Source organism: Panthera onca, chromosome B4 (assembly GCF_046562875.1).
Source record: "Panthera onca isolate mPanOnc1 chromosome B4, mPanOnc1 haplotype 2, whole genome shotgun sequence".
Classification (NCBI taxonomy): domain Eukaryota; kingdom Metazoa; phylum Chordata; class Mammalia; order Carnivora; family Felidae; genus Panthera; species Panthera onca.
This window is the reverse complement of record NC_138345.1, coordinates 38,448,828-38,474,505: the sequence shown is the minus strand read 5'-3', so window position 1 is coordinate 38,474,505 and position 25,678 is coordinate 38,448,828. Positions and strand designations below refer to the sequence as shown.

General features: G+C 44.8%; 1 protein-coding gene across 8 annotated transcripts in view; it reads left to right on the top strand.

Moving 5' to 3' along the window:
* Window positions 1-25,678, top strand: part of CRACR2A (calcium release activated channel regulator 2A) — a 131,643-nt gene that overhangs the window by 21,109 nt on the left and 84,856 nt on the right. For 4 of the 8 annotated variants that reach the window (XM_078450161.2, XM_078450156.2, XM_078450159.2 and 1 more), the window contains one exon: window positions 657-816. The exons of 2 other annotated variants lie outside the window; for them this stretch is intronic. The gene's annotated coding sequence lies outside the window, so the exon portion shown is untranslated. Of the gene's footprint in view, window positions 1-656; window positions 817-3,784; window positions 4,772-25,678 lie in introns of those variants that run through there. 2 more of the 8 variants (XM_078450157.2, XM_078450162.2) reach the window with 2 other exon arrangements.

Below are 25,678 nucleotides of genomic sequence, written 5' to 3'. Positions count from 1 at the left end.
CATCTGTTAAGTTTCTCAAGCTCCACATATGAATCTGACCTTTCAAAGTTTGTTTATCCATTTTTGAGAGAGAAAGAGAACACAAGCAGGGGAGGGGCAGAGAGAGGGAGACAGAATCCCAAGCAGGCTCTGTGATGTCAGCACAGAGCCCAGTGTGGGGCTCGAACTCACGAACCCTGAGATCATGACCTGAGCTGAAATCAAGAGTTGGACTCTTAGGATACTTAACTGACTGAGCCACCCAGGCAACCCTGAATCTGACCTTTTAAATCACACCTCAGCAAAAGGATCTCCCACTGGAACCTCTTGTCACAGGGAAGCTCCTTTCCCTGCTTTTTCATGTTGCTATTTATGTATCTTCTGCCTGAGTCTGCATGCAACAGCATCTATCATCTCTGTAGTTATCATAGAACAACTGGGGTAGGGGGGTTGCTTTTATTTCTTCTTTCTCTGAGAGTGAAGCCCACCACAGCAGCTTACTGGCAGAGGGAGTGGGGAGGGAGACAGTTGCTCTTCATTCAAAAACTGGTCTTAGGCAGGCTGGCAGTGAAATTTACAAAACACCGGTGTTGAAACTCAGTCCCAGTGAGTGCTGGGGATCTATTGCTTGTGCTTCTACGGAGGAGTAATGGAACTTGTTTTTTTCTGGTTAAAAGGAGGATTCAGCCCTGAGGGAATACAGACAACGGGATTTTTTAGGGCCACAGCTGTGTACGCGTCTCTGTGCTGGCGGCTGCGTGCAGATCCGAGAGAAGAATCCCAAACCCGTCTTGTCCTCAAGTAACTCAGTGACAGGAAGAGGAGCAAAAAATACAGGTGACCGACCTTTGACCTTGGTGGGCCCATTGGAGACACCGGTAAGGTTGGGTTTGGTCAGTATTTCTAATGGGGTCAGCACTGCCCCCCAGAGGAGTGCTTCCCAGGCGTTCAGTGTGCCTTTGAATCTCCTGGGGAACTTGTTAAAACACACATTCCCACCCATAGGTCTAGTTCAAGGCTTCAGATTCTGCATTTCCAACAGACTCCCAGATGCTGCTTCTGGCCCAGGGACCACAGTGCTTTGAGGATGGAAGCCTCAGAAGGCATTTAGTAAATCTGTAAGGATGGCTTTGAGTTGCTACATCCCCTGACAAGGGCCCTGCAATTTACCGTGTGGGGGCTGAGGGTGCTACCCCATCAGTGAAGAATCGTCACCTGCCCTGTCAAACTCAACCCCAAACAAATACAAATCAGTCATACTTTTCTACATGTAATACTGAGAAGTTTTCAGAGACGTTATGCCAAAAGCCCAGTAATTTAGGAGATGGTTTCTGGGGAAGAGAAGCCTGACTAGAATAAAGACAAAATCTTGAAATGACTGGATAATTTCCCCACTCTATGCATTCTGTCTAGATTAGAGCATTTCCAAACATATATTTAACTGAAAAGGGTTTTAGTGCAATGTGTAGTTACTGCAAAAGCAAGGAAACCACTTACAGATTTGTAACAGAAGATTTGGGACTTCACCTAACACAGGAAGATGTAGGGCAACATATCATTAAATTAGCGGAGGCACATGAAATATTGCCATGTCAATAAACTCCTTTGTAAAACCTGCTTTTAAAATAGTTTCTATTCTCGGGGCACTCTGATGGCTCAGTCGGTTGGGTTGATTGACTCTTGATTACCGCTCCGGTCATGATCTCACAGTTTGTGAGTTCAAGCCCTGCTTGGGATTCTCTCTCTCTGCCCCTTCCCCCCTCAAAATAAATACGCTTAAAATAGTTTCTATTCTAATATATGTCTATACCATCGTAGGACAATGATAGGATCACATTACGGTGATTTACTTTGGGGTTGCCTTTCTTTTTCACTCTTACTTTGATATTTCCCTTTGAGATCTATCAAACAACATTTTTCAATCTGCCCTCCCCTTCCCACTGCCTGAATGAAAAGGCTATTGCTTCCACAGCTTTTTTAATGCTGAAGACTGAATGTATGCCTCCACTCTGTGGGTGGGATTTCCAGATGGGAGACAGTGTTTTCCATGACTCTTTGTCACTGCCCTGTGCCATGTCAGCATAATAAATTATTAGGACACTATATAAAGTTTAACTCATTCTCAAGAATAGCATCCTTCCTGGTTGTATCTACTTTCACATTAGTAATTTCACCTGACTTGTTATCCCTACCTCTGTTAAGACTATTTCCTTCTTCCTCTTGTCGGATCCAAACCAGTAAGTGGGTTTGTTATTTCTTATCCTAACATTTTTAAAATTCTGTCGTCCCCTAGTCTTTTATTCCCTCGTACTCCTCATGTAGATGTATTCATTGTAAGCAGGTGTAAGCATTGACTGCTTCATTAGTGCGTTCCCATGCAGTCACGCATGAACACCTACATAATGAAATATTTATTATTTTAATATAAATTGCTTTCCTTTTTTTCTCCTGCATATTGCAGTTAGAGCTAAATTATGCATGTGTGTTGACTCACTTGTCTGGGAGTATCGTTTCAGGGAGTAAAGAGAGTGGTTGCAAATATTTGTTATAAAAATGGGGCGTGGATTGGAGAAGGTGGAGCACTAGGTCTCTGACATTTGTCCAGCATTTATTATTTTTTTTAAGTTTATTTACTTTGAGAGAGAGAAAGAGAGAGAGAGAGCACGAGTGGGGGTAGGAGCAGAGAGAGGGAGAGAGAGAGAGGATCCCAAGCAGGCTCCGTGCTGTCAGCACCAGGCCCAACTTGGGGCTCGATCTCACAAACCATGAGATCATGACCTGAGCCAAAATCAAGAGTTGGACGTTCAACTGGCTGAGCCACCCAGGCACCCCTGTGCAACATTTAAAAACCAGCAGATGGCAGTCTGATCTGAGGCTACATTGAAATGATCCTGGAGGAGAAAGCAGTCAGGAAAGTCAGTATCCCTCGTAGTGTCTGCTTGGATGAGATGCATGAGTCCTCCACACTTGAAATGGTGGTTCTTCCCAGGTTGTTCCTGAGAAACTGGGAAACCCAAACAAACAAAGAGCAAAAACCCACACACATACTTCGCACATTGACCCTACCCAGGGTCATTTGAAACTGAATCTCTGGACTGAGGCCCCCCTGCCCCCCCACCCTGGCATCTGGAATCAGTCTTCCCAGATGAAGACTGAGAATCACTGCCTGCAATAAGGTGAATGGTGAAAATATAGGTCCATGTCCAGACCTACGAATGTGACTCTATCAGAAGAAGGGTCTTGGAAGATGTAAAAAAGACACAGATCTCCAGACAAGATGGTGTTGGGTTGTACACGTGGGCCCTCCATTCGATGACAAGTGTCCTTATAGAAGACGCAGAGAACAGACACTGAGAAGGGACGGCCATGTGAGGACAGAGGCACAGATTGAAGCTGGAAGAAGGAAGGACTGATTTCTCCCCTAGAACCTTCAGAGGGGGCACAGCCCTGTGGACACCTAGGATTAAGACCTCTGGCCTCCAGGGGCGCCTGGGTGGCTCAGTCGGTTGAGCTTCCGACTTCAGCTCAGGTCATGATCTCACAGTTCCTGAGTTCAAGCCCCACGTTGGGCTCTGTGCTGACAGTTCAGAGCCTGGAGCCTGCTTCGGATTCTGTGTCTCCCTCTCTCTCTGCCCCAACCCACTCACATTCTGTCTGTGTCTCTCTCAAAAATAAATAAACATTAAAATAAATTAAAAAAAAAATACCTTTGGCCTCCAGAACAATGAGGGAATACATTTCTATTGTTTTTAGACACCTAATTTTTTTTAAGTTTATTTATTTTGAGAGAGACAGACGGAGTGTGAGTGGGGGAGGGGCAGAGAAAGAGGGAGAATCCCAAGCAGGCTCTGCACTATCAGCATGGAGCCTGATGCGGGGTTTGAACTCATGAAACTGTGAGATCATGCCCTGAGCCGAAATCAAGAGTCAGACGCTTAACTGACTGAACCACCCAGGTGCCCCAAGACACCTAACTTTTGATGATTTGTTATGGCAGCCCTAGAAGACAAAGCCCCTGCCTAAACGGTGGATGACGTTTGGTAGGAGGGAAGGGACATAGGAGAGTTTTAGATATGGCAACAACATGAGTGAGAAGGAGTGGCTGGAGGGAGGATGGGTGGCAGGAAGAGCGGGAAGGATTCTTCAGAGAACCCACCAGAGAATCCCTGGATGTAGATGATTCCTTTTCCTAAGAAAAACACCCTCCCCTCCAGGTTGGTTGTCCTACTTCAGGGAACTGTCTATGCAGCACCTCTTAGGACCACAAAGAGCCCCAGAAGCTCAGGAAGCGAGTTCACTCCTTTGGCAAATGTGGGAACCACTGAGGGGTTCAGAGGAGGGAGTGACAGGGTGATGTTTTAAGGGTACAGGCCTGTATGGCCTGAGATCACATGCCTAAACACTAGTGTCTATTGTGAATTCGTGTAATTTTTCACTGAATCCATTCCACTCTCCAGCTCTTCCCACCCCAGAAGTGCCCCCTACAGTGGGGGCTTCCCTTACAAAGCCATTGTTTCCCAACCCTGGAAGTGTGGGTGGTATTACTACCATCATCGCCTGGGTCTGCCCAGGTCTTAGACGTTGATCCCACCTCAGATCCCTAAGTGCAATCACATCACTTCTGATGATCTCCAGAGGGACCATCCTCAGTCAACTGCGTTGGGAGGAAAGCAGCCAACCTCAAGCCACTTGTAATGCCAGCCGTGCTTCCTTAACCAGCCTGTTGTCTTGCAGAGGCATCTCGCGGGCACCGCACGATGGAACACAGATCCGTGCCCTACTTTCTGCAAACGTAAGCAAGGGAAATCATTCATTGACAATGCTCATGAACTCTGTGTCCTCCTGGACTTTTGTGGCTGGCACATAGGAGCTGAGCGGGGGCGAGAGTGCCCCGGACCAAGCCTCGCTGATCACATTGCTGGATCCTGTGTGTGCATCTCTCATGCATTCTCAGCAGCCGACTCAGGAAGGACCAGTAGTGTGGGGGCAGAGAGGTCACCTGAGTACAATTGTCTTCAGGGTGGAGAGGCAATCATACACTGTCTGGCAAGGACCATCCAGGGACTGCAGTGCCAAGCTGGAGGTGAGGGGAGGGGGAGGATACCGGACTGGAAGCAGAGAGAAGAATCAGAGGGGAGCAACCAGCCCACGGTTATTCTTAGCCTTCAACTGTCAGCTGTGTTGGGGAGTTAACGTTACGCACTGTCCCAGAAACAAGCGAAGGACAGAAGAACTTCATTTTGTTTTCTGGGAATGAATGTATTAAAAGGAAGGAGGTCACTTCCTTCTGTGGACACCACCCTATGGCACTGTGAAGTCAGTGGCTACTGTTTTCATGTTGAGGGACAGGTTGCAAACTGCTGGGTGCAGGTTGGATTGGAGCTGTTAGCCTCAGGAGTTATTTGGGGATCTGCTGGACAGGATGTCCTGCCAGAGGGCCTCCCCGGCCTCCCCCTGCCTCCAGGAACCTGAGCGGTCATCCTTGCCATTATGGATTGTGAAGGAGAAGGGCCATCCTCAAGTGAGATGTGGGGCCAAAGTTAGGGGGCAGGGATGAAGGACCATTGCTGGTGTCAAGTCTCACAGGGACACTCAGCTGCCCCTTCCTGAGGCAGAGGACCAGGAAAAATGTTTCCAAGTTGAGCAGTGAGGTGTGCAGAGTGCAAACATACAGTTTCATCACTGTTTGAAAGAGGAACACTCCCTTGCTCACCATCTCCTGTTTGCAAGGGAATCTGAGGAATTTTCCCGGGGTGGGCGGAGGGGTGCATAAATCTTACACTAACTGACCACGTGAACTGTGGGGAGAAACAGTGGCCCCCAGAGGGCCAGCACTGCTGGAGGATCCCTGCCGTGAGGAGAAGTCTGGGGCATGGCTGCCTTCTCTCACACAGTCCCAACCCAGAGAGAGGGCATCCCAGAAACCAGCCATCAGTCCACCCACCAGACACTGCAGCTGCCTCGTGCTCAGTACTCTAGGGAAGTGCTGGGCGGACCGCTGGGGCTGAGACGGACAGGCCCTGGCCTCAGGTGGGCTCACAGTCCAGCAGGGGAAAGAGATGGTAACTGATGACACACGTAGTTATCCATTACAGTGGGGAGAGATGCTAGGGAGGGGCTTGAAGTCTGTGAGAACATACAATAGGAATCCTGGTCTGGGGGTCAGTGATGGAGGTGGGACTGGACACTGTTCCTGACTCCCCACTTGGCTTTCATCTGGGCGGAGGAAATTGATTTACCTGTGTCAAGGCCAGCCTTACTGATATGTTCATGAAGATGTCCCCGGCTGGGAACTTTTATTTTTTTAATTTTTTATTTGTTATCATTTTTTAAAGTGTATTTATTTCAATAGAGAGAGAGAGAGAGAGAGAGAGAGAGAGAGAGAGACAGCAAATGGGGAAGGGGCAGAGAGAGAGAGAGTCGGGGAAAGAGAATCCCAAGCAGGCTCCACACTGCCAGTGCAGAGCCCAACGCGGGGCTTGAACCCACGGTCCGTGAGATCATGACCTGAGCCGAAGATGGACGCTCAATAAGGGCCCCCACCCCCCCCAGTCTGGGAACTTTTAGAGAAATACAGTGGACAGGAAAATGTCAGAAGGCTGCCTGGGGAGGAGCTCTTTCCACAAGCCTTGTTCTGATGGGCGGGAGCTCTTCCAAGGACAGGGCAAGTCCCTGTGGGTGCTGTCTGTCCCTCTGTTGACATCAGAAATAATAAATGTGCTTGGGACATTTAGCAGCTCAGGAGCAGTCAGCCCTCCGTTCTCAGCACTGCCTCCAGACTCCCCCACCCCGCCTTCTATTTTCCTCACTTCCCTTCTCCGAGCAGCGGGGCTACCTCAGGTCCCTTCAGCCTCGAACGGGTGTCGTCTCCTTGTTTCTGTGATGTTGCTGTTTGACCCTGTCCTCCACACCGTCTTCAGACTCTCCTGGCTTCTCTGACCACTGGCTGTAAGACCTTAGGCAGGTTACTCAACCTTTCTGAGCCTTGTGTGTGAACAAGGGTGGACGTAGCACACAGGATTATAGGTGGGACCAACGAAGACAATATAGTTTTGCACTTAGCATAGTGCTTGGTACATAATAACTGCCTGAAGTATGTTAGGTTCTGGATCTCATGATGACTCCTTACTACCTACAAAATAAAGAATAACCCTCTTAGAATTCAGTTCATCCAAGGAGCATCTGTCGACTCCTGTTATGGGCTAGTTGTTATGCTAGGTGCTATGGTTACAGAATGAATGAGCCACGATCCCTGACCTCCGAGACCTGAAAATTGAGTAAGGTATAGACAGGAATACAGCCATGTGTAATGCGGTATGATGAGTGGTATATTAGCAACAAACACAAAGGGCCAAAGAAACACAGAGAATAAGCAACTGAGTCTACTTGGCACAGCATTTGAGGCCTCCAGACCCCCTGCTATACTTCCCACTCTAGGTGAGTGCCTGTACTACTGTCCTCTTACTCACATTTTCCCAAATTGTCCTCCCCATCGCTTCAGCCCTGGGGGCCATTTCATGCTTCTCCTCAGCCTGAGATCATCTCCCCCAACCTCACCACCCAATTCTACCTATCCTGCGGGGCCAATGTCCTTACCCTATTCTCCACAAAGCCTTCATTTATCATCCAAATAGCTATCCTTCATAATGTGTTGGTTTTTTTCTTGAAAAACATACTTTATTTCTTTATTCATAAGCAGCATATTATTTTTAAGTAGGCTTCACAACCAACGTGAGGCTTGAACTCATGACCCTGATATCAAGAGTCACATGCTCTACCAACTAAGCCAGCCAGGCGCCCTGAAGCACTGTGTGTTTGTCATAAAAAGAACTGAGAATATAGCAGATAGTATAAGAAGAGAAAAAAAATGGCCCATAAATCCAATAAACAGAGATAGTCATCATTAACATTGGGGTGTATTTCTTCCCACCCTTTTTTAGTACACACACAAACATACTTTTCCTACTACTTTTCCTCATTCTGCCCTACATTTAAGTTTGTCACGTACATCCATCTCCATTAGACTGTGAGCTTTTGAGGGCACGGATAATGTGCTGCTCACTTTTTATCCCTGTTCTGGAACACAACATCTTGCACTAAGGGCTTCCTCCATAAATGTCCGCTGAAGATATCCACCAGGTGAATTTGTTGGGCTTTGGAATGCAGCACACCGTTATTTTTGAAAAAACAGATTTACTGCCCTGGTGCTTGCTGCTTGTTTAAAACTAGCGTGCATTCCTCAAGTCCTGGTCTGCTGGGTGGCAGGAAAGGGGACAGAGATCCATAACGGTTCAACAGGTAGCTGAGACATGGGTGGGTAACTCGGTTTGCCCTGCATTGTGCGTCAGGTTGCACTGAAAAGGCAGTACTGCCCCTGGTGCCTGGCAGAGGCCCTTTTCTTGCTGTAGAATGACACGGTTGAGCCTGGTAAATCTTTTTTTATCCTTTCTGATCAAAAATAGTGTTGGCGTCTCACCCCAGGCTGGGGAGAGGTGGGTGGAATCTTCTCCAAGAAATCCGTTTGGGCTCTTAACAACTCTTATCTTAGGTTAAAATTTGAGAGGCCCTTGGAGCCAGGGTTGGAAATGGAAATAAGACAGGGTCTTTTCCGGAAAGCTCCATGTAGGGAGGGTAGGGAGGCCGGGACCAAGTCAGGAGGGGAATTCGCTCAGTGCGCCACAGGGGAGAGCAAGCAAGGCAGAGACATAAGAGGGTTTCACTGGCATAAAAGCAGCGGAAAATGTTCACACAGCATCAGGATCCCGAGTGGAAACATGAGAGGCTGCTAGTGGGTTGAGTACCTTCCGTTTTTCGAAACAAAATGTAGGGAATTCATTGGTATAGTCGGCAACAGAAGAGTAAAGGCAGATGTAAGGGAGACAAGCCCCTTTGCCTTCTGAGATTTTTTTTTTTTTTTCAACGTTTATTTATTTTTGGGACAGAGAGAGACAGAGCATGAACGGGGGAGGGACAGAGAGAGAGGGAGACACAGAATCGGAAACAGGCTCCAGGCTCTGAGCCATCAGCCCAGAGCCTGACGCGGGGCTCGAACTCACGGACCGTGAGATCGTGACCTGGCTGAAGTCGGACGCTTAACCGACTGCGCCACCCAGGCGCCCCTGCCTTCTGAGATTTTTATTTGAAGATGGCAGGATGTTTATTATTTAGATGTCTTAGATTTGTGGCATAGCTGAAGCTCTATCTAGAATTAAATATCTCTAAGGGAATTTCATTACAAGATCAAGGAAAAAGTCTGCAAGGTTTTGGCTTCTGATGAAAAGCATCTAAAACTAAGCAAAATCAAAGCAAACCCTTAAACAAACAAATTATTGATTTGGACGATGTGAGGAAACCTCAACGGGAGAGCCTTTTTGGGAGTCAAACAGTGGAGAGGAGAGTGGGAAAATATTTAGGGCTCAGCCTTGGAGACTACCTTCTGGGCTGGGATTTCTCCTCTATGCCCACCGGGAAAAAGAAATGAAATCGATGCCATCTCGTGGTTTATAGAGTGGAAAAGACATGAGCCCAGCACCCGAGGAGGCCAAGTGACTTTTCCAATGCTGGGACATCAGTGCTAACGTGAGGGAGTATGCTGTTTTTAAAAAAATCCAAAATCGACTTTTCTTTCCTTAACTCTATATTGCTGTGGGAGGTAAAGGGATTTAGTAGAAAGGGCATAGGTCTGAGACGCCCTTGGGTTGAATCTGGCTGTTTGGGGACAAGTTTTTAATACTGTTTTCAGACTCCATTTACTCACCTGTATGAAGCCCACACTGCCCCCCCCCCCCCCAGACTGCCTCAGGACTGTCCCCACATTCTCAAGCATGGCCTCCAGCTCTTGAAAGCTCTCCCCCAGGCCTCACATGCTTATGGGTTCACTCATTCATTTAGGGCCTGTTCCACGTGCTGGGGACCCAGCTGTGGACCAAAGCCACAAAGCCTTGGCCTCCATGGAGCTTACTTGCCAGGCCCGTGCTATGCGGTAGACACATAACAGGAGCCACACATAATGCTTTTCAATATTCTAGTAGCCACTTCAGAAAAAGTAAACAGGGGAAATTGGTTTTATTAACCTTTTGTTGAACCTGATACACACCAAATATCATTTCAAGTGCAATCTGCAAATGTGCTAATCAGATATTTGACATTTCTTTTTTTCTGAACTACGTTATTCTTACAACGCATGTCAGTTTGGCCACATTTCAAGCACTTGATGGCCTCGCGTGGTTTGCAGCTACTCTATTGGACAGGGTAGTGGTAGGGTTCAGGAGCAAGACTCCGCCGGCCGCCCCGGTGACCACAGTTGCCTGCCTGCCTGCGGGAGAAGGTGCCTACAAACCAAGGTGCCTCCCTGGGCACCCGGGTCCACCCTGCTGCAGCACGCTGATTTCACGAAGCAAGAGGGACAATGTCTACCCCAGGAGTTCTGTCCTAGTTCATGCATTCAGGCGAGAGAATGACACAGTGCTGTCTCTGTGATAACAACAGTAACATAATCAGTACTTAATGAGTACTAAGTATGGGCCCTACCCACTTCACATGCTCTGTGTCTTACTATCTTCTGGACAACTTTGCAAGAGGTACTCCTATCACCCGTGTTTAACAAAGGAGGAAAGCGGCTCAGAGAAGTTACATACCTTGCTGAGGGTCGCATGAGTAGTAAGGGACAGAGCTGGGACTTGAACCCAGGGCTGTCTAAAGCCACAGACTTGTGTTACTCAGAGAAAGCAGAGAATGAGATCCAGGATGAACACAGGTTCCCGGAGTCTTTGTCTGAGGCTCTCCTGCTCCACTCACAGGCCACACTGCCAAGTCAAAGTGCCTTGGGGATGCAGGTGTCATTGAGGATGACTCAGGGTCACATGGAGAGGTGACATCTGTGAGATGTGTGGGCATTCCCGGGCCTACGCATGTTCTTACTACAAATAAGATAGCACAACCTTTAAAAACCATGTAGCAGTGTGTGTGTACACGCGCGTGCATGTGTGTGTTACAAATAAGATATTAGCTTTTTTAAAAGTTATTTGTTTGTTTATTTATTTATTTATTTTAGAGAGAGTATCTCAAGCAGGCTCTGCACTGTCAGCGCAGAGCCCGAGGCAGGGTTTGAACCCATGAACCGTGAGATCATGACCTCTTGAGCTGAGATCAAGAGTTGGATGCTCAACCCACTGAGTCACCCATGTGCCCCACAAATAAGATATTAACTTGTAAAAAAGAGTGTCTCCTAACTCTTAAGTTTCATGTGAAAGTTTGCTACCATTACTAAATATTTATTGCTATACTGTTACCGTGCAGTCACCAGTGTGTCCAGGGGGCTCACCACAGCCTTGATCCCTGGTGCCGTGATGTAATAGCAAATGGCAACGGAGAACAGAACCTGGCTTGCATATTCTGTCCCCAGTGGCTCCTAGCACCTGGAAGTTTTTGAACTTCACTTATAGATATATTGCAGTAAAACCCCATGCCCAGGTGAGCTAATTAGCCAGGTGTTCTCATTTGCCGGCTTTCCTGGTGCTGAAATCAGTCTTTATGTTCAGCCTTGGGTGGCCAGCAGCACTCCTGGCTCTTCAGAGCACAGCTAGAGAGACACTTAGAAGCCTTCAGACATGATCGAGGGCCCCAGGCCTCCCTGCTCCAGTCCCTGGGCCGGTGAGAGGCCAGGAAGCCAGCCACCAGCATCTGGAAGAGAAAAGTGTCCCCGACTGTGCCTCAGGTTCTGGGGAATCCTGGTGGTCTTGCTAAATGAGATTACCTTGAAGACCATCCAAATCCCATGACCTCTCCAAGGCCATTTAAGTCCTGCTTTATGTACAGAAGACTTTCCTGCATGTGCGCCCCCTCCAACCGGTAATGTCCTGCAGTCTTGTGCCACTCAGACATGGAACCTCCTTTCCTGTATGGTTAGCTGCACATTTTCCTTTCTTTCCCATTCCCAGACTTCTGTGAGTGACCTCTCCCGGCCACAATCATCCTGTGACATGTCTGATGTTGACTTGTGACATTTCTGGTGATGTGGTTGGTAAACTCCACCTTGCTGCGGAGAAGGTTTAGTGGGTTGGTTCATTACTGTAAGTGTGCACAATGTCCTTAATTAACTTTTCATTTGGCTTTGCCTGCCACCTCTCCATCCAGAACATGCATTCTCTGGGATTTGGGCTCTTGTAATTTTGACCTCCAACTGTATCTGCCTGACTTACCTTGGAGACTCAGCAACAATGTTTTGCTCAATACTGAGCAAAGGGCTAGTAAGTAGTACCTCAGTTCCATTCAGCTCCCTCTGATGCTAATTATTTGCATAACACTCTTTACTTTTACTTCGGTGCAGTTATATATGTATTATATTTTCATGTATTAGTTAAAGCCTCTCCCCTGCACTGGCGGTGGGGGTGGGGGCAGTTAGTTCTCCACTCTATCCTGAGCACCTAGTACAATGCTCAGAACCTGGTAGGGACTCGGACTAGTTAGTTCAGTAAACTCACATATGAACGAATCAGCGTGGCCACTGTGGGGCGCGGGGGTGATGAAGGCAGAGAGATGGGGAGTTAGGACCTGGGGTGCTCAGAGGCTTTCTGAAGGCTTCAGCTATAAAGAGAAGTGAGGTCAGCTACAGAAGGGCATGTGGAATAATGAAAAAACATACTGGCCAAGAAGCCAGGGACCTAAGGGTCAGGTATTTTCCTGCACTGGGGTTTATTTCCTATGTAACCTTGAGAAAGTCTTGTGAGGGTTGAGGGTGATAATTTTGCAAAATTGCTTTCTAAACCACAAAGTGGTGGGGTTAGATGCTATTCACCATCCTGAGATCTGGTCCCTGCCTACTTGTCCAAATATACTTCTATTAATTTTATTTAGCTAAGTTTTTCTTCTCATTTAAAAAACTGTTTTTTTCCCCACTATTGCACAAATAATACATTGTAATAGCAAAAATATTAGAAAATACAGAAGGAGAAAAAAAAAAATCACCTCTTAAGCTTACCATCCAGAGAGGCGCCTGGGTGACTCAGTTGGTTAAGCACCTGACTCTTGATTTCGGCTCAGGTTATGACCTCACGGTTCATGAGAAGCAGCCATGAGTCGGACTCTGCAGTGACAGTGCGGAGCCTGCTTGGGATTCTCCCTCCCTCTCTCTCTGCCCCTCCCCTGCATGCTCTTGTGTGTTCATGCATGTGCTCTCTCTCTCTCAAAATAAATAAAATTTTACATAAACTTAAAAAGAATATTACTGTCTAGAAATAACACTGTTGATGTCTCCGTGTTTAGCCTATGTAATTAAAAAAAAAAAAAAAATAGGTATGACCAGGAGCGCCTGGGTGGCTCAGTCGGTTAAGCTGAGTCGGCCGATGTCGGCCTAGGTCATGATCTCGCCATTCCCGAGTTCGAGTCCCGAGTTGGGCTCTGTGCTGACATCTTGGAGCCTGGAGCCTGCTTCAGATTCTGTGTCTCCCTCTCCACTAGAGTGGAGCCTCCCCACTCTGGTTGCTTCTAGCGTCCTCAGCAGCGATGCCAGTGAGGGGTACCGAAAGGTGACTTAGGGAGGAGGGTGTCTTCTTCCAGCACTTTTTACTCTCTCAAAGTACTTACTGGATTTATGTATCTATTGTTCATCTCTCTCTACTGGAATATAAATTCCACAAGGTCAAAAGCTTGCTAGATTTGACTTATTGCTGCCTTTTGGCACTTAAAACAGTGCCTGCATGTAGTAAATATTTATTAAATGAAGGCATGAACACCCCCATGCTGTATTCATATGGAATAGGAAGCATTTGCTTTGGCTGAATTGTGTATATGAGCTGTATGGAAGGCCATGTTCACTGGTAAGACACATGTGGTCTGCCAGATCAAACTATAGTTGGAGACTGGGCTTAGCAGCGGTGTGATGGATAACCCCAACCCCCTCTGAGTCACCACTGCTACCTCCAGTGATTGCAAGCCTGCTCTCAGACCGTGCTACTTAGCATGTGGCCAATGCATTCTGCAGATTGGACACAAAGAGCTTCAAGAGCACTGCTGGGAACTGGGGCTTTGAGAGGGCCGTTCAGTTAGCCTTGAGGCTATGCCCTTCTCAGGCACAAGGGTCTGCCCTCACTGGGCTGGACACAGTCTCCAGACTCAGGCCACTAAGCACTCAGGCCACTAAGCACTTCCACTTCATCTCCTCTTCTCCAGAATCTGGAAGAGGATGGGACTACACCTGGGTCATTGCAGCCCTGCCGGGAGGGAGGAAGTGAGGAATGGATCCTCTGTTTGTCCCCAAATTACCATAAAACACCTTCCGCTGTGGTCCCCAGTGGAAAGTGAGTTGTGATTGTGATTTGTCTGTGTGTGTTTCCTAGGTGGGATTCAAATCACAAGTAGCATAAGTGCCTGCCAGACAGGAAGAGTTACCTATTCCTCCCTCACCCCTGTCTTCAGCCTGTGTTGGGGCCACTGATGTTGTTTTTAGTATTCATGAGGATCATTAGCAAGTGCTTAGATTTCAGAACCTGAGTCTTCAGATGGGCTATTTCTCCCAAGCCTTCTTTTTTATTTTTTTAAGTTTATTATTATTTTTTTAATGTTTATTTATTTTTGACAGAGAGAGAGAGAGAGAGACAGAGCATGAGCAAGGGAGAGGCAGAGAGGGAGGGAGACACAGAATCCAAAGCAAGCTCCAGGCTCTGAGCTGTCAGCACAGAGCCTGACGTGGGGGTCGAACTCACAGATGGCGAGATCATGACCTGATCCAAAGTCAGACGCTCAACCGACTGAGCCACCCAGGCACCCCTTTTTAAGTTTATTTTTATTTATTTTGAGAGAGAGACAGAGCAAGCGAACACGAGCTGGAGAGGGGTAGAGAGAAAGGGAGACAGAGAATCCCAAGCAAGCTTCACACTTGTCAGCGCAGAACCCTATGTGGGACTCGATTCCACCAACTGTGAGATCATGACCTGAGCTGAAACCAAGAGTCAGACACCTAACTGACCGAGCCACCCAGGTGCCCCTCTCCCAAGCCTTCTTGAGGACAGTTTCTTTCTTCTTTTTTTCCAGCTTTATTGAGATACATAGGTCAATTAACATATGAATTAACATATTAACATATAATTAACATAATTTACATATAAAATTGGTTAATTAACATAAAACATTGTGTAAGTTTAAGGTGTATAACAGAATGATTTCATATTTATAATTGACAAATGGTTAGCACCATTTTGTTAACATCTGTCACAGCACATAGTTATAATTTTTCTCTTGTAATAAGAACTTTCATATCTGCTTCCTCACTATAGTCACCACCCTGTATGTTACATCCTTAAGACTTATTTATCTTATAACTAGAAGTTTGTGATTTATGACCACCTTCACCCATTTCCTCCATGTCCTGTTCCCCACTTCTGGAAATCACCAGTCTGTTCTCTGTGTCTATGAATTCTGGTTTTTTAGATTCCACCTATAGATGAAATCGTATAGTAATTGTCTTTTTCTGTCTGATGTATTTCACTCAGCATAATGTCCTCAAGATTGTGTTGTTCACAAATGACAGAATTTCTTCTTTTTTATGGCTGAGTAATATTACATTTCATGGCTGAAATAATATAATATTTTATGTATATATACACATATATATATATATATAATGTAACACATTTTCTTCATTAATTCATCCATTGATAGATACTTGAGGTTGTTTCCATGCTTTGGCTTTGTAAACAATACTACAATGAACATGGGGATGTAGGTATCTCTTTGAGATAATGATTTTATTTTTCTTTGGATATATATCTAGAAATTGAATTCTTGGATTATATGGTGGTTCTACTTTTAATTTTTTTTAATTAAATTTTAATTTATTTTTGAGAGAGAGAGAGAGAAAGAGAGAGAGAGAGAGACTAGGGAAGGGGTAGAGAGAGAGGGAGACACAGAATCCAAAGTAGGCTCCAGGCTCCAAGCTATCAGCACAGAGCCTGATGCAGGACTCAAACTCACAAGAACTGTGATATCATGACCTGAGTTGAAGTCAGATGCTCAACCGAGACACCTAGGTGCCCCTCTCCTTTTAATTTTTTGAGGAACCTCCATACTGTGTCCCACAGTGGCTGCACCAATTTACATTCCCGCCAACAGTGCACAGGGTTCCTTTTTCTCTACATCCCTCACCAATGCTTGTTAGCCAGTATCTTTTTGAGAATAGTAATTCTGACAGGTGTGAGGTAATATCTCATTGTGGTTTTGATTTGCATTTCCCTGATGATTAGTGATGTTGAGCACATTTTCATGTACTTGCTGTCTGTTTAAATGAGTGTCTTCTTTGGAAAAATGTTTTTGTAGATCCTTGGGTCATTTTTAATTGGATTATTTGCTTTTTTTGTTTTTGTTTTTGTTTCTATTTTGCTATTGAGTTGTATGATTCCCTTATATATTTTGAATATTACCACTTTATCAGATATGTGGTCTGCAAATATTTTCTTCCATTTTGTAGGTTGCCTTTTTATTTTGTTGTTGGTTTCTTTTCCTGTGCAAAAGCTTTTTAGTTTGATCTAGTTCCATTTGTTTATTTTTGCTTTTATTGCTTATGTTTTTGATGTCATTTCTAAAAAATCATTGTCAAGACCAGTATCAAAGCTTTTTCCCTATGATTTCTTTCTATGAGTTTTATGGTGTCAGGTCTTACATTTAAGTCTTTAACCATTTTGAGTTATTTTTAAATTTTTTTTATTATTTTTTAATCTTTATTTATTTTTGAGAGAAACAAAGACAAAATGTGAGTGGGGAAGGAGAAGGGGAGAAGAGGAGCGAGGAAAAAGAGAGAGAGACACAGACTCTGAAGCAGGCTCCAGGCTCTGAGCTGTCAGCACAGAGCCTGACATGGGGCCCAAACTCATGAACCACAAGATCACGACCTGAGCTGAAGTCAGACACTTAACCGACTGATCCACCTAGGCGCCCCCATTTTGAGTTAATTTTTGTTAGTGATATAAGATATGGGTCTAGTTTCATTTTTTTGCATATGAGTATTCAATTTTTTTTAGCAACATTTATTAAAGACTATCTTTTCTCCATTGAGTATTCCTGAATCCCTTATCAAATTGTATATGTATGGGTTTATTTGGGGGGTTGGTCTCTACCTCTGTTTTTATGACAGTACCATACTGTTTTGATTACTATAGCTTTGTAGTATGGTTTGAAAGCAGGAAGCATGATACCTTGTTTTGTTCCTCTTTTGCAGATATGTTTTGGCTATTTGGAGTCTTTTGTGGTTCCAAACTAATTTTAGGATTATTTTTTCTATTTCTGCTAAAAAAGAAATGCCTTTGAAGTCTTAAGAGTGATTGCATTGAATCTGTAAGTTGCTTTCGGTAGTATGGACATTTTAACAATATTAATTCTTCTAATCCATGAACATGGAATATCTTTCCATTTATTTGTATCTTCTTTAGTTTCTTTCATTAATGTCTTATAGTTTTTAGTGTACAGATGTTTCACCCCTTTGGTTAAATTTATTCCTAAGTATTTTATTGTTTTTTGATGCTATTGTAAATGGGATTGTTTTATTTCTTTTTAAGATAATTTGTTGTTATTGTATAGAAATGCTACTGATTTTTGTATGTTGATTTTATATTCTGCTTTACTAAATTTATTGGTCAGATCTAATAGTTTTTTGGTGAACCCCTTAGAATTTTCTATATATAAAACCATGTTATCAACACACAGATCATTTTACTTCTTCCTTTCCAATTATTTTTCTTGCCTGATTGCTGTGGCTAGAACTTCTAGCGCTGTGTTGAATAGGAATGGTGAGAATGGGCATCCTTGTCTTGTGCCTGATTTTAGAGGAAAAGCTTTTAACCCTTCACCAGTGAGTATGATTTTAGCTGTGGATTTTTCATATATGGTTTTTATTAAGTTGAGGTACATTTTTTATACCCAGTTTTTTTTAGAGTTTTTATCATGAATGGATGTTGAATTTTGTCAAATGCTTTTTCTACACCTATTGAGATGATCATATAATTTTATAATTCATTTTATTAATGTGATGTGTCATATTCATTGATTTGCATATGTTGACCCATCCATGCAACCTAAGGATGAATCCCAATTGATCATGGTGTATGATCCTTTTAATGGTGCTGTTGAATTTGGTTTGTGTCTATATTCATCAGGAATAGGGTATACAGTTTCTTAAAAACTAGATGACAGAGGTCAGTTCTACTATATTAGGGTAGTTACATTAGTGGTAGTTCCACTACAAATGTAAACATTGTTTCAACAATGCCTCGGCAGGAGAATGTTTGTCACTTTTACATGGTGACATTATATGCCATTTTTACATAGCTCTTTTACATGGGAACAACAAAGCCTAGAACCTTTGCTGGCTGCTATGATTTGTTGTTCCACAGTCACTTGTCACTCACAGAGCCAATTCCCTGGCAGAGCATGACCACAGTCTTTTGCTTTCCTCTCTCTGCTCTCTGACCTCTCCCATAGCAATGATAAGGATATATTTGTGTTTGTATGTAGCTATTCACTTTCACATCCAGTGTTTCATCTGACACTCCTCTGATGGGACAGGTGAGAAACAGTTATTCCTACCTTTTCAGAGAAATGAGCCAATTTTCCCAAGGTCACAAGGTGGTGAAGCCAGCACCCGAACCAGATTTTTTGATGCCTGGTCAAAACCTTTTAGGACACTGTGGTTCCTGCCGGCCTCTTGATAGAGGAGCTTGAGACAGAACAAGACTTCTCCATTGAGAAGGAAGTCAGACTAGATGTTTGATGAGGGAAGGTTAGGAACTGTTAGCTAAGTTGCCGATTAGGCTTATCTCTGCAGTGTGGATTCATTGTTGTCCTTACTCCCCTTTCATTTTCTACCAGCCACTAAAGTTCATGATAGAACTATGCTGTCCAAACACATCGTGATTCCTGCAGGACTGTGACCTGGGAGAAAATGTGTGACTTTAACTCTTTGAGTGGCTGTTGTAGAAGGTGCATTAAACAGTGGTTCTTGGTTTTCTTTTCTGCTTCAGATTAAATCAGAAAAGAGAACATGGGCTTGGATTTTTTTTTGTTATTATTTATATATGTTCATTCACTTGGCTTTGATAGTGAGCCAGACATTTTGCTAAGTGCAGGAAATAAGATATGATCCGTTCTCTCAAGGCATGTGCAGGTGGTATGTATGTGTGTGTATATGTGGGAGAGAGAGAGAGAGAGAGAGAGAGAGAGAGAGAGTATAAGAGAAGGATGGGGGAGCACAGACAAGTCAATCTCTACCAGGAATAATTCCTGCAGCAGACGTAAGTCCTGGAGACTGTGGAAGCCCAGAGGAAGAAGTCAGACTGTGCTGAGGTCAAGATGATTTCTCAAATAAAGTGCCCCTTAAATGGAATTCTTAAGTGTTCATAGGACTTAGCATAGACAAGGAGAAGGGCATTCCAGGCAAGTAAGTGGTATGTTTGAGATGCTGAGGCATGAAAGAGATGTGAGAATAGAAAATCATTTGGAGGGAAGAGAATGTGGAGAAGATAACTGTAAAGAGGTGGTGACAGTCCTGCGTATTTAAGAGTTATCCTGAAAGCAGTAAGGAGGCATGGTCAGGTTCCCGGGCAATGCTGCCATGGCTTGGCTAACTGGTCTGTTTGGGTAGTATCTATTAAAAGCCATTAAAATATGTGTACAAAATGCCCTTTGGCTCAATAACATTACCTCTGGGAATAATAATACTTACCACCTACTGCATAGTGCTTACCATACCAGATATTTTTTATATATTGTGTATGTTATTTTTAAAATTCTTATAACAATTCTGTAAAGTGCAAACCATTGGTCCCATTTTACCGATAGAGAAACTGAGGTTTCAAAGAGTCTGGTTTAGGATTGAATTCACACTGTGTCATTAATTACCTGCTTTCCTAAGACAAACTACTTACCCCTCTGGAGCTGTTTCCTGAAGAAGTACTATTTAAAAAAATAATGCAACCAGAATTAAATGCAAGGTGTTATTTTTTTTTTATTTATTTTTTTTTTTTGGTTATCCATTTATTTGGGTTATTTCTGCCAGAGCTGACCTCCATTTTCTTAAATATTTACGATTAAATAGAAGAGCCAGAATTGAGTGGCGTGGAGTGGTGTGGACAGTGGCCTTGTTTGGGGGGACCATTCTGACAGTTGCTTGCTCCTGCAGTTTTCCTTGTGTGCACCCATGCAGCTCTTATCTTCTACCTCCTTTATTTGTATCTTGTCCCCCTGCAAGATTGTAAATTCATTGAAGAAAGGGATGGTCTTAAGTACATCTTTGTATCTCTCACACCGTCTGCCTGGTTCAGTGCTTTCCATGTGCCCAAGAGAGCTCAAAGATTAGTTTGTTTTTTTTTTTTTAGTTTATTTATTTATTTTGAGAGAGAGAGAAAGAGAGTGTGAGAGCACAAGCAGGGGAGGGGCAGAGAGAAAGGGAGAGAGAGAAAGAGAGAGAGAGAGAGAGAGAGAGAGAATCCCAAGCAGGCTTCACACTGTCAGCCCAATGCGGGGCTTAAACCCATGAACCATGAGACTATGACCCGAGCCAAAACCACGAGTTGGATGCTTAACTGACTGAGCCACGCAGGAACCCCAAGATTAGCCTTTCTAGAAGTAATTAGAACATAATGATTCAAGGAAAAATAGGGGCTCTGAGAGTAAAGAGACTTGATGGCATAGGGAAGGACACAGAAAAAAAAAAAGATATTTTGGGTTGGAGACCTGGAAAGGAAGGTTTGGAATTAGGGGATCTGGGAGAATGTATTTAACAGGAAACATGCAAAATGTTCTCATTAATGCTAAGTCGAGAGAGTTGTCTTAGTATGGGTTCCCCGGAAGGAGATCTTGAGACGGGGGGGATCCATGTGCAAGCGGATGGAATTAAGGAAATGCTCTTGGGAGAACCCGGTAAAGGAGAGGGAAGGAGGACAGGCGTAGGGGAAATAGCCAGAATATGGTGTCAGGTGGAGCTCCAGCCTCAGCCTTGTCCTACAAAAGTGTTCCAAACTGTAAGGTACAACTCAGAGTTTGTCCTCGCTTGGGCTTTCACACTTCCACCCCAGCCAGTCATTGGCTATCAGCTGTTTAGAGGTGACTGGGAAGCCCCAGCCACTTCTGTCTCTAAGGACAAAGCCACTGCAGCAGCCCAAGGGCCGGCCTTTGAAGAGGCACAGGTGCAGGGAGTTAGAAGCAAAGGCGTGTAGATGCTGGTGGGGGGCGGGGGAGGGTGCACAAATATCCGAGGGGATGTGGGTGGGGCATCAGTAGTGTCACCTTGATGATTCCTGTCTTAACTGTGTCCAGCTGTACACACTGATGTCTGCCTCTGAAGCCCACTTTGCAGCTTCGTCACCTACAAAGTGGGACAGTCTTATTTTGCTTTTGCTCATATCACAGAACGATTGTCAAAACAAAATGAAATGAGACAGGGTACCTAGAATCATGTTGACATCAATAAGCCATTATACAAAGCCAGATGTCATTACCGTATCTTTCTTTTCCAGGCCCAGAGGATATATTAACTCCTGGTCCTCACTGGGCACTTGTCTTGCAAGCATCGACGCTGACAGCCTTTGAAAAGAGCTTGTTTGTGTTGGGAAAAGCAGGCACTTTTTTAATGTTGTTAAATTTTGCAGCAGTTTCTTTAATATATACCAGCCGCCTTGAACTACATCTAATTAACCACCAGATATCACGCTGTGGCAATGTTTGGCTTTGATGTGCTCATCAGCATCAGCAAGAAAATATTGGAAAGCTAATCATAATAGGACTTAGCTCTTATAAAATGCCTTTTATCTTCAAAGTGGTTTACAACCATTAATTATTAGAGGAATTGGGGTGAACAGCAACCATCTCACGGAGACCTCAAACCATTATCAGGGCCTTTAATGTATCTTATAATAGAGCAAGAGAAGTGTGAAGGGGGATGTTTAATAATAGTTGTCCAGACCTGGAAGAGTTATTTTATGGAGGTAGGAGACAGCTGTTCCCTGTCTCCCTTGAGGCGAGAACAAGGAAATTGGACCTAATTTGAGGGAAGAGGAGGCAGGATGTAGCAGTTGCATAAGCGACAGCAGGCAGCAGAGTGGTAAGATTGCTCTCCCAAACGCTCTCCCGTACACCTGCCCCTTTATTTAGGCTGAGGAAGCATGTGGCCTTCTTGGTGGCCCGGGGTGGGTGACATCACACCACGAAGTCCCACCCAGCTGTGGCAGCCAGGGGTAGATTTAGGAGTTTCTTGATTGTATCTATTCATGTAATATTTTCTTTGTTTCGTTGCTTTTTTGCTTCTTAGTTTGCCCTGTTAGAATTTTATCTCGGGTGGAGGAAGCCCACTTGAATTCCATAATAGTAAGAATAACCGTAGCTAATATTTTACAGATGAGAAAGTGGGGCACGGAGAGCTTAAGACACCTGTCTGTGGCCATAGAGCTAGTACCTTGGGCGGGCCAGCGTTGGAATGTGTGTTTTTATCCACCACAGTAAGAGGCCTGTCAGAGAAGGGGAGGGATTGGTCCAAAGCCCCCTGCACCGTGTGTCAAAAAAGTAGGTAACAATTGCGTTTTCCATACGCAAAGTCTCATTTCCAGACTGGTCTGGTTCCTGTGCTAAATACTTTAATCCTGAGCAGTGAGTGGTGAAAGGGGCCCTGCAAAGCAGCTCAGCATCTTTGTTCCTCACTGCAAGGAGGCATGTACCTGCCTCACTGTCCTGAACACACCAGAGGGTCTGCCCCAAGGCCGTGGAGAGGAGGGGAGGAGCGCCGGCATGAATAACAGGCAGCCACCCGCGAAACCCTGAGGTTTGGTTACAGAACGTCTTCCCCAAGTACCAAGATGCATTTGAGATGGGCTGTGCCCCTTAAGTCTAGTGTGTGGAGCGGGGACAGTGATAGGAGGCATCAGCTACCATCGCCTGTGCAGACAGTCCTGGGGATGCAGAGATCAGGACACCCTGGGCAGAAACATTAGCCTCATGATTCCTTTCTCAGTGAGGGCTGATTGTTGGAAGCTTGAAATGGGCCGTGATAGGAATACTGACGTTATAGAAACAGGCAGATGCTACAAATCCCCCCTCCTCACCCTGGAGAACTGGTTGCTGGATATTGCGGTGTCTTTTTTTTTTTTTTTTTAGCACCATTTCCGACACAAATGATTCAATTCAATTCTGATGCTAACTCCCCAGAGTTAGCGTAGACCCGTGGTTGAGGGCTCCTTCCTGTAAGACTGCCCCCCTTCAGATCCCAGTCTCAAGTCCCCAGTTGCCACCCATATGTCCGACCGACCAGCAGGAAATTCCGGGCTTCCCACAACCCCTCCTCACATTCAGTAATTCACTAGGACTCACAGAACTCAAGTAAGTTCTTCACTTATATTTACTGGTTTATTATAAAAGATACAACTCAGGAACAGTCAGTGGAAGAGATGTGAAGGGCAAGGAAAGGTGTGTGTAGGGGGGTGGCATGGTGCTTGCATGCCCTCTCACCTCCTCCATGCACTCACCAAGGTTTGGAAGCTCCCAAACCCCGTAGGTTAGGACTTTTCATGGAGGTGTCATTATCAAGACATGATTGATTCAGTCATTGGCCATTGGTGATTAAACCTAAGCATCAGTCCCTCTCTCCTTCCTGAAGGTCAACTGTCAAATCTCCTGGTTGTTTCCTCTGGCAACAGGCCCCCATTCTGAAGCTTTCTAGAAGCCCACCAAGAATCAGCTCTTCCCCATAAACTCAGGTGTGCTCAAAAGGGGTTCATCATGAATAGCAAGAGATACCCCTTTCATTTAAGAAATTCCAAGGATTTTAGGAGCTCTGTGCCAGGAACCAGGGGCAAAAACCAAGTATCTATTTTTTCATTAATCACAAATATTTACCACTCTCAGCCCTCACTGTCGATGGTCAGTTAAGAAGCCAACACATATTTCTTAGGCACCTGCCATATGCTAAGTACCAGACTTGGAATTGGCCGGGCATTTGTTTATTTAAATATTCAAATATTAATTTCATACTCACTAAGATTTATTGGGATGGCACTTCTCCCTTCAAGGACGAAGTAAGTCATATCATGTACGCTTGAAACTCTAGGCAACTAGACCAAGCAGTATATTCTAATGCTGAAAGCATGATAGAGTCAGTAAGAATTCAGGGGGACAGCAGCCAAAGCAGTCCAGACTGGGCAGCCAGAAAGACTTCTCGGAGGAGGTGGACTTATACCTGGACCCTGAAGGCATACCCAACACTGAGAGTCGGAACAGACCTATATAGACTGTTTTTATAGGATGAAGAAGGAACTGGAAAACTTGCCTTTGTCAAGTCCTAGAAAACACTTCCCATCTGAGGCCTTGATTCCTCCTTAACTTGCTCCTTCCCGGGGGGCCCACCAGTGTCATTCCCTCATGACATCCCATCCATTCATATTGGAGTTGTGTTTGAAAGCCTTTGCTCAGCACCCCTCCTGTGCCCTCTGCAGTTTGACAAGACCTGCCTACCTCTGCCTCCTTTTGACACTGCCCACTCAAAGTGAATGTCTGAAACTTTGAGCGGCTGCTGCATACGGACAATGCCTCTGGGGAAGCCTGGGTAATTAAAGAGATGCGAACAGATCCTGAAGATGCCTTTTGTGCTTTTGATTTCCCAACTTCCCGGCCTGCAGGAGAGATTCAAGCGAGATCAGGGTGATTTAGTGGCTTTCAAGTGCACAGCGGGTGTGGTATGTGTTGGGGAGTGGGGACCAGCTGCTCTCTATCTCCACTGAGCCCTGAGTAAGGGGGTATTCAGCTTAGAGCCCCTAGGAGGGATTTAGGTTTGATCTATGACCTTTCTGATTATAGCAGTTACTAAGCTACTGGAATTATTGTGGAATTTTGGGAAGTGTTCCTGGAAATGTTTGAGGGCTAGATAATTTCCATCTGTGTATAAAGGCTTTTCAGGAAGCACTCTGGAGGGAGAAGAGTGGTCTGCAGGTCCTGATAGAGAAAGGAAGATGAAAAGTGTTGTCATGGCTCCCCTTGTGATGGTGGTGGCATTTTCCCTTTCCTTCTGGAATATACCCCACAATTTTCCCTTTTATGGCTGTATGTTAATCTAAAAAATATTTGAGGCAGAAAGTTGTGTTCGGCCCTGAGCCCACAGCAACCATGGGCTTCACCCAAATGTGAAACAGCCCAGCCAGTCACAGGGCTTTGTTTTATTTCTGAAAGAAAAGTAGAAACACTTCTGTTGTTTTGTCTGCTATTTCCCTTGGAAAACCCACAGATGCTGTTCGAAGATCACAGGCCAAACCAAAGGGGGCTGGCATCACAGTAGGGGAACGGTCTGCCCCATTCCCTTACTGCCAGAGTTCACTGAGCTCTCTATGGTAAGGGACTGAGGATTTTCACAGAGAAATTACTTGATTTTATGCCGTTTCCTGCTTTCCAGAGTTGAATTTAGAAGGAAGAATCAGGCTCCTGGGGATAAATACAGTAGGTGGGGTCAGATTTGCAAGTCGGGAGATAGGAAAAGGTTCTGTCCTGGGCCTATTCTCTCTCTCTCTCTCTCTTTCTCTCTCTCTTTTAATAGATCTATTTAGCTATTGACATATAATAAACTGTACATATTTAAAGTGTACAATTTGGTAAGTTCTGATATATATTTCTACATACATATGTATGTGTATGTAACTATATATGTGTATATATGTGTATGCATATATAACTATATATA